This window comes from Podarcis cretensis (genome assembly GCF_951804945.1).
Source record: "Podarcis cretensis genome assembly, chromosome: 8".
NCBI lineage: Eukaryota > Metazoa > Chordata > Lepidosauria > Squamata > Lacertidae > Podarcis > Podarcis cretensis.
Genome location: NC_137177.1, coordinates 42,193,321 through 42,207,766, shown reverse-complemented (window position 1 = coordinate 42,207,766; position 14,446 = coordinate 42,193,321). Strand labels below are relative to the sequence as shown.

The window sequence follows — 14,446 nt, the reverse complement described above, 5'->3', positions numbered from 1 at the left end:
ATTTAGCCAGGGCTTTGGCTGATTAACATTCTATATCCTTTTAAATGTGTTTGTAGGAGAGGGTTTTTTGTTCTCATTCTTGTTTTTATTATATATTTGCACTCTCATTTTGTATATTTATGTTGTGAACCACTCTGTGATCTTCAGTTGGAGGGTGGTATACAAATTTAATAAAAAGTAATAACAGTAACAATAAGAATAACAGAAAAGTGGATTCCTAATAAACAAGCAATAGAAATCAAACCCAAACATGAAACCACCCACCCCTCAAATTCAGAGATGGTTTTGCTGATGTTTGGCAAACATTCATAAAGAATTTGTGTTCTCAGACTAAAGGTGTCACTATACAGTGGTGCCTTGCAAGACGAAAAGAATCCGTTCCGCGATTCTCTTCGTCTAGCGGTTTTTTCGTCTTGCGAAGCAAGCCCATTGACGGCTTAGCGGCTTTTAGCGGCTTAGCGGATCAGCTGACAAGCAGCTTAGCGGCTTAGAAAAGGGGGGGGAGTCGGAAAAACTCGCAAGACATTTCGTCTTGCAAAGCAAGCCCATAGGGAAATTCGTTTTGTGAAGCGCCTCCAAAACGGAAAACCCTTTCGTCTAGCGGGTTTTCCGTCTTGCGAGGCGTTCGTCTTGCGGGGCACCACTGTACATGACAATGAAATATAGGGGGGGGGGCAGTGAGAAACCTACAAATTCTAGGTGTTTTTGAATACTTTTGAATAAATTGGAAGATGGGGGAAGGCCCATTAATGCTATTTACACCAAAAACTAAAGTAAAAAATTGAATACAGAGTTCAAGGTGGATTTATAGCAGGAACTACAATGACAACATACACACAAATCTTCAATGCTAATTTTGTGTCAGTTACTATGTACTTACTGATTGAACGGCTTGTTCAATGGCTTGCACACTAGTTACAAACTTTGTACGACAGCATCAACAATTCCAGCATTTTTTAAAACTGCCTTCCCAGAAATCAGTAGCTGGGCACAGTGCTCTCTCCTTCTGTCTCATGAATCAGCATCATATATTCTGTAGAATATACAAGTATTAGGAACTCAATAAAGTGGACTAAAATAAATAAGGACTGTGTTGAATACTCACTGCAGAGGAGTACAGGATATTCATAGCATTGTTTGGCATAAGTGAAACTACTATCAAACTGGGACTTCCGGTTGGCGCCAGCGTTAATGGCGGCTCTTTCTCTGATCTCCGGAGAAGGGGCTGCTCCACGAGTTCGGGTCTGACCGCTACGGCGAAGCGGGGACCCCTAAAATCACAGGCGCGGAAGCCTGTGAACAAGGAGACTCGGTGGGCACTTTTTGCGCTCCCCTTTACTGCAAAAGAGCCTTTTTAAAGGCTCCGGAGGAGCACCGGGGGTGCGCGGAGCTGAGAGTCGCTACCCAGCCCGTGGAGTGAAGCCGCATCGCCATTGACGGAGAGCGCCGATTCCTTCCTGAAATTTGGACTGAAAAGAGATTCCCGTGAGTAGGATTGGCAACTTTACCGGGACTTTAAATTAAAATCTTAAAATTTGGCCGAAAGTGGGGACGGTAAATAAAGGAAGTCTGCCTCCCCCGGATTGCATGATCGCTAAAGCAACGGAACCAGGAAGCTGTAATTGATAATTTATGGAGAACTTTTGAAAGGACTAACCCTAGCATTGAGTTTAATCCCCCCTCTAGTAAGCAGGAACGGGGGGGGGGAAGAAGAAGAAAAGGAAACCTGAAGGAAAAATTTTAAGAAACTACTACCAAACTAAGGTAAAGTAAAGTAAAGGTAAAGGTAAAAGGTAAAGGACCCCTGGATGGTTAAGTCCAGTCAAAGGCAACTATAGGATGCAGTGTTCATCTTGCTTCAGGCTGAGAGAGCCAGGATTTCTCCACAGACAGCTTTCTGGGTCATGTGGCCAGCATAACTAAACTGCTTCTGGCACAATGGAACACTGTGACAGAAGCCAGAGCACACGGAAATGCCATTTATCTTCCCACCACAGCAGTACCTATTTATCTACTTGCACTAGTGTGCTTTCAAACTGCTAGGTTGGAAAAAGCTGGGACAGAGCAACGGGAGCTCACCCCATCACGCTGATTTGAACTGCCAACCTTCCGATTGGCAAGCCCAAGAGGCTCAGTGGTTAAGACCACAGTGTCACCTGCGTTCCTACTATCAAACTAAAGCAAAAGAAGTTTGGTTATCATCACAGAGGAAGTATGAATCTGTGCTGTGTAAATTAGCAGAACTCCTATGTAGATAAAAATGGGAAGTGTAAATGTATCCTAAGATACACAAGGAGACAGAATGGCACAGTGGGAAGGCAGGAAAAGAAAGGAAAGTACTAATTACACAGACTTAATTCTGGCACAGGAATCAGGTACCTGATTTGTGAGCGTCTGCAGGGTGCTGTCAGACTAATACCCTAAACTCAAGTGACTTTATTCAGAAATATTTCCTACTGATTTCAGTGGACTCTACTTTCCAGTGAAACACAATTATAATCAGGCTGCAAGTTCTTGAAAACAAGATACTTAAAAACCATTCCAATGCAATACATATACACCATCCTATATGTTTCTATGGTCATGGTTAGCACCAACTAGTTTTCCATCTTAAGATGGATTGAGGGGTGGTGGGCCAGTTTCCCCCATTCCCTCAATAGCCTTCAATAAAGGTGCCACAGGTGCCACTTCTCCACAAGTCCTTGCCTTCCAGCTGGCAATAGTGGTGTGTCAGGTAAAAGGTAAAGGGACCCCTGACCATTAGGGTCCAGTCGCGGACTACTCTGGGGTTGCAGCACTCATTTCACTTTACTGGCCGAGGAAGCCGGTGTACAGCTTCCGGGTCATGGGACTAGCATGACTAAGTCGCTTCTGGCAAACCAGAGCAGTGCACGGAAACGCCGTTTACCTTCCTGCTGGAGCGGTACCTATTTATCTACTTGCACTTTGTGCTTTCGAACTGCTAGGTTGGCAGGATCAGGGACCGAGCAATGGGAGCTCACCCCATTGCGGGGATTCGAACCGCCAACCTTCTGATTGGCAAGCCCTAGACTCTGTGGCCCTAGACCCACAGTGCCACCCGCATCCCTGGTATGTCAGGTAGCATCTTTTTAAAAAGCAGATTTAACTCAAGTTGTTGATATCCCTTTTAAAAAGATGCAAAACACTGCTATCAGTACAAAGAACAGAGACAATGAAGCTGCAGGCTTTGAAAACATGCCCTCTATGTGTAACATTAAACACAACGAAAGGGAGCAGAATCACATCCCCTGGTCCTGCCCCACCAGTCATTCATGTCATCCGTAGTATTTCAACAAATGAGGGTGGGGCTTTATGCATACACTTTTGTACACATAGGCTTCCCATGTGACCTGCTACTGCCATCACATAGGGTTCTTGAATGCATGGAAGTCTATGCACACACAACTGTACATGTGTAAACAGCTGTTTTCAATCATCCTTAAAGGGGGAACATGATCCCTCCTCCCCCATCTCTAGGCTCCTAGGACAATGAAGTGTAATATGTGTGGGTGGGTGTTGATTGTGTACTTTCCTCCATGCTGCAGTCCCCTTTTAGTAGTAGTGGTAGTATTTATTTCATCCATTTGTCACTTACATATAAAATGTTTCAAAACAACTTACATCTTATACCTTTACCTCATCTCTCCCACTCTTTCATACAGATGGTGAAGGGAACAGCAACATTATTTTTTAACCCTGAGGGTAGCAAAATATATTGATACAATCTCTGGTGCCTAGGAATATTTCCTGGGAAAGTAGACAAGATAATTGTTTCACCACAGCTATCTCTCCTTTTTCCTCATTCTCTCCAAGTAAAAGAGAGCCTAGTGCCCATTTATTTTAGTGCTAGGCTGCCAGTGATATAGAATGGTCCTTTTGTATTGCATCCTGAGGACTGTTGCGACCCGCAATTGATCAGAGTGAGGGAAAGTGTGTTTCTTTGTGTGTTTAAGTGTGGGTGAATGTGTGCTTGTGTAAGTACAAGTGTAATAAAGGGTTTGGAATTTGTGTAGGTATTGAGTGAGTGGAAGAGTATTGAGTAGAATCTTATTTTTGGAATGCCCTCCCATCAGATGTCAAAGAAATAAACAACTATCTGACATTTAGAAGACATAGGAAAGTTTTTAATGAATGATGTTTTAATGTATTTTTAATCTTTTGTTGGAAGCCGCCCAGAGTGGCTGGGGAAACCCAGCCAGATGGGCGGCGTATAAATAATAAATTATTATTATTATTATTATTATTATTATTATTATGATGTTTTGCTTTACATACTGTGTTGCTCTATTTTGTTGTTTGTTTTCCTGGCTTTTTCATAAACAGTGGTATACAAAATCTGAAATAAAGAAAAGTAGATTTACTTTGGCAGCAGCCCCTTATCCCCTGTTCCATACAAGTGAATGGAGGAAACTCTATTCAGACCTTCTAAAATGTTAAGCTCGGAGAGGGCCCCTAATGGTAGTTCCCACTCTTTCCCTCTGAATATGAGTCATTTTTACTGATTTTAATACTGTATTTTTTAATTGCCCTAGAACCTCATGGTGAAAAGTGGATAAGAAAGCAAACAAAAACTCCCATTCACTTGTACGTGGACTTGGCTGCAACAAGGAACAGGAGCTGCCATCAATCCATTCAACCCAAAGTGCCTTGGTCCTCAGCTGCAGGAGTCAGGCTCCACTAGTGCAGGGATTCCTAAACTGTTGTCCATGGGGATTGTTTAGGGGCAGGGGATGAGAGCCCCTCACAGGGGCCTGCCCAGGACACCTTGCTGTCTGGGACAGAGAACCAAATGGTGCCCAACCCCAGTAAAGGTGTACAGCACCTACAGACTATTCAAGTTATTTTACACAAAAATTAGCTGCATTAATTATTGTTATATTTATTTATATCCCACCTTTCCCCCCAGAAGTGGGATTCTAGGTGGCTCGCAAAAATTAAAACAAACATTAAAGGTAAAGGTAAAGGTACCCCTGCCCGTACGGGCCAGTCTTGACAGACTCTGGGGTTGTGCGCCCATCTCACTTAAGAGGCCAGGGGCTAACCAAAACATCACAAAATAAGTGTGCAAGCTTCCAAGTTGTCCAGAACTCTTCCTTAAGTCAGATCAGTCTTTGTCAACCTCATGCCCTCCAGTTGTTTTGGACTACAACTTCCACCAGCCCTGAGCAAAATGTTTGGAGGGCACCAAGTTGGCGAAGGCTGGGCTTAGATGTTAGCCGGTGCAGAAGAGAGAAAAATGATGCTTAACCGAGGCCTTCCCCTGACAGCCAAGTTTTTCTCTTTCTCTTGTCCCCACCCCATTTTGCTTTTTGTCTGCCTTCTAGGGAAGACTGATGAAAAAACCTAGAGGACTTCGGAGCCTGCACACCATTTGGCAACATTTCAGTTGGCCCCATAGAAACGTCCCCAGGCAGAAAACCCTAACTCTCCTATTCCTGGTGGTGGTAACAGCAGATAAGAACATCAATCAGAAAATAATAATAATAATAAATATTCAATCTGAATATTCAGCATTTGAAACACACAGAGACACACAACCCAAAACCCGCTGCTAATGGCAGGGCCGGCCTGAGCCACCCGCCACCCTCCTCGCGCTGCCCCGACACCCAAAATAAAATAAAACCTGCGCTGGCGATAAAGAGAAACGGGACCTCGGAGGCGGCGAACGAGGCGCGCAGGAAAAAAGAGAGCAGAAAAAGCCGGTCTCCTTCCGCCGCCGCCGCCTCGTCCCACCCGCTGCCTGTGAGGTGAATCCCAGAGGCACCGCCATCCCCCCCCCCCCTCACCCCCAGCAGCACCTCGAGGGCGCCCAGCCCACCTTGGCTCTTCGCTCCCTTTTCAGCCTCGCTTCTCCTCCTCCTCCTCGCTCACCTCACGCCCCGCCGAGCCGGAGGGATGCTCAGGCGAGAACGCCAGCCAGCAAGCCGGGCAGCCTGCCTGCCTGCCTGCTGCCGCCTCCCGCTCAGGCGACCTCTAGCCGAGCAGCTTCCTCCGCCTCTCGCCTTGTTTTGTTTTCCCCTCAGCGAGGGCAGCGAAGGAGCTGGGCTGCCGGCCCAAGGCCCCGCCCCGCCGCGGCTGAGGCGCTCGCCTGAAGAAGGCCCCCCTGGTGGTGGTGCTGGTGGTAGCAGCAGCAGCAGCGCAGGCGGCGGCCTGGACGGGGCTCCTCCCACCGCCGACGCCCTCTGGCGTCTTCTTAGCTTCTCGCAGGCTCTCCTCAGAAAGGCCCGGCGGGCTATGTTGGTTTCTCAGGTCGGAAAAGCAAGACCACCACCGCAAAACCACGAGAGAGAAAGAGTTGAAGAAGGGGGGCGGGCGGGTAGGGGGCGTTTACATATACACAAGAAAAGGTGAAAAGATTTGGCACAAACCCCATGGGGTCAGCAGGGTTATTCCTAATAAAACGTGGGAGGAAATTTATAAGGCAGTCAAAGAGATGGGCACACCCCAAACTACAGGAGGAACAGCGCATTTGTAGCGAGGTCAAACAAATTATTACGATTATTCTTCAAAACTATATTACATAGAATTGTAGAGTGACCAGCAGTCACCTAGTCCAAGAATCTCAGCTAAAGCATCCCGTGCCAGATGGATTTATTACAATTTATTATGGACATTTTCTGCAGGCAACGTGCAGGATTCCATTTCCTCTATTTTATCCTCACAACTTCCCTGTGTGAGGTATGTTAGGCTGAGACATGGTGACTGACTCAGCATGTTAAAAAAAGAAGGGGGGGCTGATTATATGGGAGGCAGCACATTGCAGAGGAGCATGGATTTTCATTGTAAAGAAAAGTGTTTAAAAAGCATGTGTTTGGGAGAGAACTTAGTTCTACACCAGCTGCATAGGAAGCTTAAGTTGACAGTTCCATTCTTAAATAAAAGAATATTTATTTTTAACATTAAGGGTTTCAAATTTTGTAAGCAATATTCTTTCTCTCCCTTTAATACATGTATCTCTTCTTCATTTACTCCATCTCCTGAGCCTCAGACTGACAAATCAATTAAAGCTTAAGGCTGCCATCCTAGGCACACTTATCTGGAAGTAGGTCCCATTGAATGCAACGGTATTTACTTCTGAATAAACTTGGATGGGATTGCAGTCAACATATGTAAAATGGCCACCCCAGGCAGTCAATAAATATAAACAATACAAGTATAAATCAATAATATAATGAACACGGTGAGCATTCACAATGTAATAACAACAAAATGCACTGTGTGAATATTAAAAAGAAAAACAAGTTATCCTCATCAGCATCCCTTCCCCAAGAAGCTGACAATCTAAAATTCATCACAGGAAACAACAAAGTAAGAGCAGGGGCAAACAGGAAAGTACCGGTAGTAAGCAGTTTACTACATGTCTCTAAGCTTAGCTACACACAATAGGACAAGAGAACAGGTTTGGGGACACCCTTGCCAACATGCCTTCAGTGGCACTGCCTTTCTGAGTGGCTCAGAGCCAGCCCTACCATTAGAAAGAGTGAGGCCTGGAGTAGCACAGTGCAGGGTCACCCAAGGTGGTAAGGTCAAAGGGAAGGAGCTAGACAAAGAATGATCCAAGAAGTCCTCAAGGGCAGAACAGGTAGATGATAACAAGAGGTATGTTACAGTGGCTGTGAAGGCGGATGAAGGCTGCAGCAGATAAGAATCTACCAGTCGTTGTGACTTCTCATGCCATCGGGACAGAGCCTTACTGCGAAGATTGTGTGTTGGTCAGCGTGCACTGATCTACATACATAAAACAAATTCATGCACAGGCATCTTCCAAAAACCCATCCCAAACCCAAACCCCAAAAGTCCCATGGCAATCAGCAAAAGGTAATGGGGGCAGGATCATGAAATCTGGAAGCCCCTAATCATGAACCAGCACATGAGCGTTGGATACAGATTCAGTCATTCTGACTCAAGGAACAAGGCAGTTGAGCAGCTCGGCAGCTGTATCAATGACTAAGCAGCCCTTTTCAGGATTCATTCTGCTCACCCCGAAAAGGGGGAGGGGCTAGAAAAGGTGCCCTACGCAAGGGAGAAACATGCTAAGAGGAAGGCACGCTTGGCAAATTCACACAGTGATCAACTCCTGCCCGGAAACCAATGTCCCCACTGTGGAAGGACATGTGGATCCAGAACTGGCCTCCACAGTGTGGGAATATTCAGGGATGCAGGAGAGGATATATTATCTGATAATAGCCTTTCCAACTTGTGTTAATAAGTTCACAATTTAGCAGAGTAACATTCCCCTTTTTAAACTTGCAGCAGATGCGTTTGCTCAGGCTTGCTAAAGCCTCTATAATAACTGTTCTGGTATTTCCCCTTTATTCCCTCATAAAACATAAGACACAACACAGTCTTCTATAAAAGTATAAAAAGAGTTTACTCATACATCATTCTGTTCACTATAGGATCCCAGAAGGCAGACTTAGCTTGGAAAAGTTACCGGTACATACATCTGGAAACTATCTCATAAGAAGACAGTCCCTTTTGTCGTCTCTTGGCTGGAAGAGCATCTTTGGCCAAGAGAGCATCTTTGGCTAAGCAGATGTTGTTACTTCAATGCATGTAGTCAAAAAGAGAGAGATGGCTGCCCTGCCCTGTGCTTTTGTCGTTACCTGCACAGATGAGGCCACGCCCACCTCTAGTCACATGCAGAGGAAGTCTGTCCCAGCCCAGAAGGAAACAGGAAGTTTACCTGCTGGCTGGACAAACATTCCTCTCCATGTGTAAACATGTTCACTCTAGGATGTTGTACTTGACTGCTCTTGTGTTTCACATCCCACACACAGACACTTAACGACTCATTGTTAAAACCGTGTTAATGGAAGACAATCTTACTTGGGTACAAGTGATCGCCAAAGAAGAAGAAGATGACTTAACCTGACCTGCAATCCCTAAGCTAGTCTGCTGCCCTCAGGTGCCATGGAAGACATTGCCTCATCGCTAGCATTGAAAGCACTTGGTTTTTGAACAAAGAATGGGGTGCCATCTTGCCCTTTGCCAAGCCCAGGCAGCAAGCTATCTTGGTCAGCATCTAAAACACACTTGTTCTGTTTTAAGCAACAGGAGACAAGGCTTCAGTGGCACCATGGACAGTTCCCTGTGCATTTCAGACTGGAGATTCCTTTAAAGCAAAACTTAGATGTTGTTTCAGCAGTAGTCATCCTCATTTTATGCTGAATTTTTGTTTTAATGATACTGTTTGCTTTTATGTTGCAGACTGCTAAGAGATTTTTAAATATATATATATATAATGCTTTATACATACTTATAAATAAAAAAACCATGATTTACAAATATGTGTTAAGTGGTTTTAACAAATGATTTTTATTGGTGTTTCAATTATCTCATTTTTACCTTTTTTACTTTATATTCTATTGTTTTACTATAATTTGTTATACTTTATTGGATTTGTATTATGGGCATTGAGCACTAATTGGTGGAAAGCTAGGATACAAAGTTAGCAAATAAATGAGCAGGAATCAACATCCCAACTACAGTAGTCCTAGGGTGGGGTACATTTATTTATTACAGCATATTAAATAACGTTAAAACAGCACTTAAAACTGTAGTTAAAATGCAGTGATTACTACAGTCCAGAACAAGATGGAAGGGGGAAAAGAAAATCAAACCAGATTTTGGCATCCTTGGTTCAAATCTTCCAAAGCAGTTTAAAAATTAACTATTGCATTATCAAAGGAGGGAGAACAGTCAAAAGAGATCCTCTTTCACGATATATGTCAGAACCATAAGCAGGCAATTCCAACAAACATGGTTATCTTGTGCACAGTTTAAACGCAACTGGGAGTGACATTCCATTGTAAAGAAAAATGACCTATGCAAAGGAGAAGGCCCATTCATCCCAAAATGACATCTTAAGGCAAATAAAGTAATAATCTTTACCCAAATAAGCAACAATAAAGCTGGGCAGGTTTATATCCACAATAAAGAGCTTTCCAAGTTAGAGAAAAAAACTGTTTAAAGAAAAAACTGTTCAGTGGAGGTAAAAGGAACCGAAGAAGCAGAGAAGTATGCTTGCTATGAACAAAATATATTTTGTTTATATTGTACATTTCCTGAAGCCTATTTTTAAAGAAAGGGGCACTGTCAACCTTTAAATCTAGTTTAATATTCTGCAGTGATGGAAAAGTTACAGAAGAGTAGACTATTAGATCATTACAGCATTGAAGACAACAGGGAGTATTTGGGCAACTTTAGATACTAGTAGTTTATTGTGGAAGGAGTGTTTGTGCCTGTTTCCTACTCCTCCTGTTCCTCTCCATGGTTTTACTTAACCATTGACTGTTGTATAAAATCCTTTGTAAGAGATTTAATAAACTCCCAGTTCTTTCAAAACAGCCTGACTCTCCTCTTCCATTTTGATTGTAGCCAAGATTAGTTCTACTCAGAGTTAACCCATTGAAATTAATGGGCACAATTAACTTAACTCCATTAATTTCATTGGGTCTACAGTAAAACCCCAGAGTTCCAATGATTAGTAATAATAGTCCATGCCCTGAAAGTTAAAATCAAAGAGACATGAGACAAAAGGAAAAGAGATTGGGAGGGAGAAAGAAAAAAAACTAATTCAAGCACTAGTTCCTGAAATCCTCAAGTTGTTGTTTTTTTCTGGCAGGAAGTGAGACCCTCAGAGGATTTGGCTCTTGCAGTGCTTTGCTTTGCAGTGCACACTGGCAAACATCTGAACTCTCACCACCGACCCTGCCTGCTTGCTTGCTACCTGCTTAACCCACACAGCCAGTTAGTCAGGGTGACAGGGAGGGCAAATAGCACTGCTGCCAGGATACCATGACTTATTTATTTTTAAGGAAAAGGAAGCAGTGGGAAGGAGAAAAGCTTAGTGGCCAGACTGTGAGGCAGACCAGAATGCATCTCATCTGTGGCCCCCTCAAACCTGCCAGAACCAGCGTAGACACCCAAATGTTACAGTTACGCATAGTTGCCACAGGCTACAGGTTAGTTTGTTCTCAGGCAGCTCCAGTTGTATCCTATTGCCTAATGGCAGGTCAAGCAAGTTTGTCAGGTTGTGGGAAAGATTCTGAAAATGATTAACGGTAAGTAGGAAAAGTGCGGGTTTGCAGTGAAGTGGTTGGTTCCTTGGTGTGTTCAGATGCTTTTCCTTGCCCCAAAGGGCTGGGCAACATCATTGCCTGGGGTGGGTGACATTTTCAGGTCCAGCCAGTTGACACCAGGTCTGCTGGGGCTGTGGCAACTGGGTCCTTATGTGGGGTGCAGTGCCTGCTAATAGGGTTGTTTATGTTATTGGTTATTTCCTACCTCATTTTTTAAAAATAAAAATAAAAACCTTCTTTTAAGGTGTGTCGAAGCCAGACTGATTTTGTTGAACTTGTTGGTTTCCTCACCCCTGAACCAATTCACACACCACACGGCTATCACATGTTAGTGCTGTATGCCAGCCACTCCTTCAACCTGGGGAATTGCACTTGTCCTGTCAGCCAGCCCTCGGGGCTGTGGCTGCTGTTGCTGAATGTCAGGTTGGCTCTCCTTCACCCATGACCTGATTGTGAATGAGGAGGCCAATCTGGTCTGTATCACTGCAACCTAGGTGGGTGAGACACGCTCCCCCCCCCCCCGGCCACAGGCAGGGAAGGATGGAGAGCCAGGGACAGGACCCAGCAGGACATGCCTGGATGGAATGGGCATCCCTGTGGAAGCCAATGCCTGCATGGCCACAGCCCCCACCCCACCCCCATGCTACACCCCTCATGCAAGTTGAGGTTCCTCATCCCTGTCGAAAAGTCATGTGTGAACATGACCTATGTAGAATAATCTCACAAAGATGTGGTGCGCTTGGAGATTGGCATGACTTGTTGGCTTATCCCAACTGCTCCTATTGAACTTTACGCAATACAGGCAGCTGAATAAATATTTGGCACTTCCTAAGATTTGGCACCACAAGGAGAAAGAGCCAATTGCTTCACTATGCCTGAGGCTGGCTTCACCACAAATCCCTGTAGAGATTGTTGTTGCTGCAACAAATGTTTGTAACAGTGAAACGAACCTCAGCATCGGAAGAGACTTAACCGGATTATAACATGGTTGTGGGGTTTTTTTATATAGCAACCTACTTTCTCAAAAGCCTCAAGAGGTGTTAAAACTCAGTTGATGTAACTTTTGGCACTGTGGCATGCTCCTGTTGGGTAGGAAAGTGTGTTTGATACCCTCACTTCTCAAATCAGTGGCAGTGCGCTCTCTCAATGCTGCATTAACAGCTGTTTATGAGTAAGGAACTTTATGGAAATGAATGATACGTTTGTAACCCAAGGTAACTGATTGACAGTGTCATCTTCCAGCCTGAACTGCTACTCAGGGTAACAAAGGTGTCCCTTTTTGTATTGCTCACTATGGAATAATGGTGGCAAAGTCATGTAGATGAGATGTAAGTCAGTGGACAAGCATATGCTTTGTATAATAATAATAATAATAATAATAATAATAATAATAATAATAAATTTATTTATACCCCGCCATTTGGCTGTTTTCCCCAGCCACTCTGGGCAGCTGCCAAAATAATAATAATAATAATAATAATAATAATAATAATAATAATAATTGCAATAAAACATCACACATTAAAACTTCCCTAAACAGGGTTGCCTTCAGATGTCTTCTAAAAGTCAGATAGTTGTTTATTTCCTTGACATATGAAGGGAGGGCGTTCCACAGGGTGGGCGCCACTCCCAAAAAGGCCCTCTGCCTGGTTGGCTCTACCATTAGGTAAAGAGAGGCAGTGGATGTTGTGGGGGGCAGGGAGCAGTGGTAGACAGAGCTGAATGTGCTATGTGCCCTGTCCTGTGTCCCTTAAACTGGTGCAGTGGAGGATGATGCCCATTACAATAGTTGGAATTAAGATTGAATTCCCAATCACATCCCAAGAGGGGCTGGCTTCCCCCATAAGGGCAGCATTGGATTTAAAGGACAACAAAATGCCACCCTCTGTGTCTCTTTGTTCCCATCTGTCATCCTCAGCTCACTTGGAGTTCTGCCCCTCCGTTTCCTTCTTGTTTGCTAACCAACTCCAAGGACCTCCCCTCCAGCCTATGCCATTCAAAGCTGAAACGCTAAGCCTGGCCTTTGCCTCTGCCCAACAGCATCCAGCAAAGAAGAGGCATGTATTCGGCCAAAGCAGGAAATCTATTGTAAGTTGGACCTCGCTTACAAGGAAGATTCAGAACACAAACCACACTCAGGCTCACTTTTAAAACAAGCAATTCCACCTGTAACAGTCTGCCATATCTCTGCAGTGCAGGAGGCTGCCACACTTTCCATGGTTCAGTTATTGCCTCTGCCATGAATTGGCTTGATGGTGTCAGGTGAGGCTATTCTTCTCAACCTCATCTTCTCCGCCTGCAATATGGAGATAATAAAATTGATCTACCTTACATGGAGTGCTCTCAGGATTCCAACAAGATAATGCAAACTGTGCATTAAACTTCCAAAAGCTTTTTAAAAATATGCAACATAAATGCTTAATTTATGTGCAGTGACACTTTGGTGGGAGATGTTCAGGCCCTTACTCAGCTGAATGCAGTGAAGGGCTCTTGTTCAGCAACATCTGGAAGGCCAAAGTTTCCCCACACCTTGTCTAAAACTATCAGCCTGCACCACTGTTCCTGTCCAGATGGAACCAAGCCCAGCTCACGGTCATCCCTTGCTACCTTTGCCTGTCTCTCAGCTGGGTGAAAGTACATTCACCTGTTCACTGCCTGCATGGCAGATGGAGCACAACAGAGTACACAGGCTGAATTTCCACTTCAACATAGTGTGTCAGACTCAAGCAAGTGTTTCATTGACCTTGTGGTCTTAACCTAAAACTGGAGAGCAGGTCTATTTGTGACAGAGTAGAACTATATATGTTGATCAGAAGTTGTGTAGCTAACAGATGTTCTGCTCTAAGGGATTTGAACAAGTTGGTGCAACAGAAGCAGAAGCAGTAATTGGTTTGGGCCTTGTGGCTGTGTCCTCCTTTCTTTTCAGTGATCTCTGGAGGTTTTTATGCCCAAACAGAGCAATCCATGGGACTTCTGGTTTTGGCTGTTGACTTCAACAAGATGTGGACTGCACAAACAGATGTTTCATAATAAGCCATGTTGCCAGAGAACTGTTGGCAGCTGTTCATGCTACAGTACAGTGGATCCCCCCCCCAATAGAGAGAGCAGGATTTTGTACTGTACTTTCTTTAATATCCCTCTTTACAATCTTGCACATTATAATTAAAATCGCATGAGTGGTATATATACTTGAAAAGCAAGCAATACTGTACATTATGTGGCATTGGATGGAAGTGGTTACTCCAAGTGGTAGTCAGGGATAAAATCTGGGGGGGGGGGCAGGAATAATGGGGGAGAGCTGGGGGGTCAAGTCCCTTCCCTAAATTTTCAGGGGTTTTTGG

The 14,446-nt window shown here is 44.3% G+C and overlaps 1 protein-coding gene across 6 annotated transcripts in view; it reads right to left on the bottom strand.

The window, feature by feature from the left end:
• Positions 1 to 6,207, bottom strand: part of SLC7A6 (solute carrier family 7 member 6) — a 32,137-nt gene extending 25,930 nt beyond the window's left edge. The window contains exons 1-3 of one of the 6 annotated variants that reach the window (XM_079988310.1): positions 5,893 to 6,202; positions 4,297 to 4,357; positions 881 to 1,033 (exon numbers count right to left, since the gene is read on the bottom strand). The gene's annotated coding sequence lies outside the window, so the exon portion shown is untranslated. Of the gene's footprint in view, positions 1 to 880; positions 1,034 to 4,296; positions 4,358 to 5,839 lie in introns of all 6 variants that reach the window. The other 5 variants (XM_079988314.1, XM_079988311.1, XM_079988309.1 and 2 more) reach the window with 5 other exon arrangements.
• Positions 6,208 to 14,446: the final 8,239 nt, after the last annotated feature.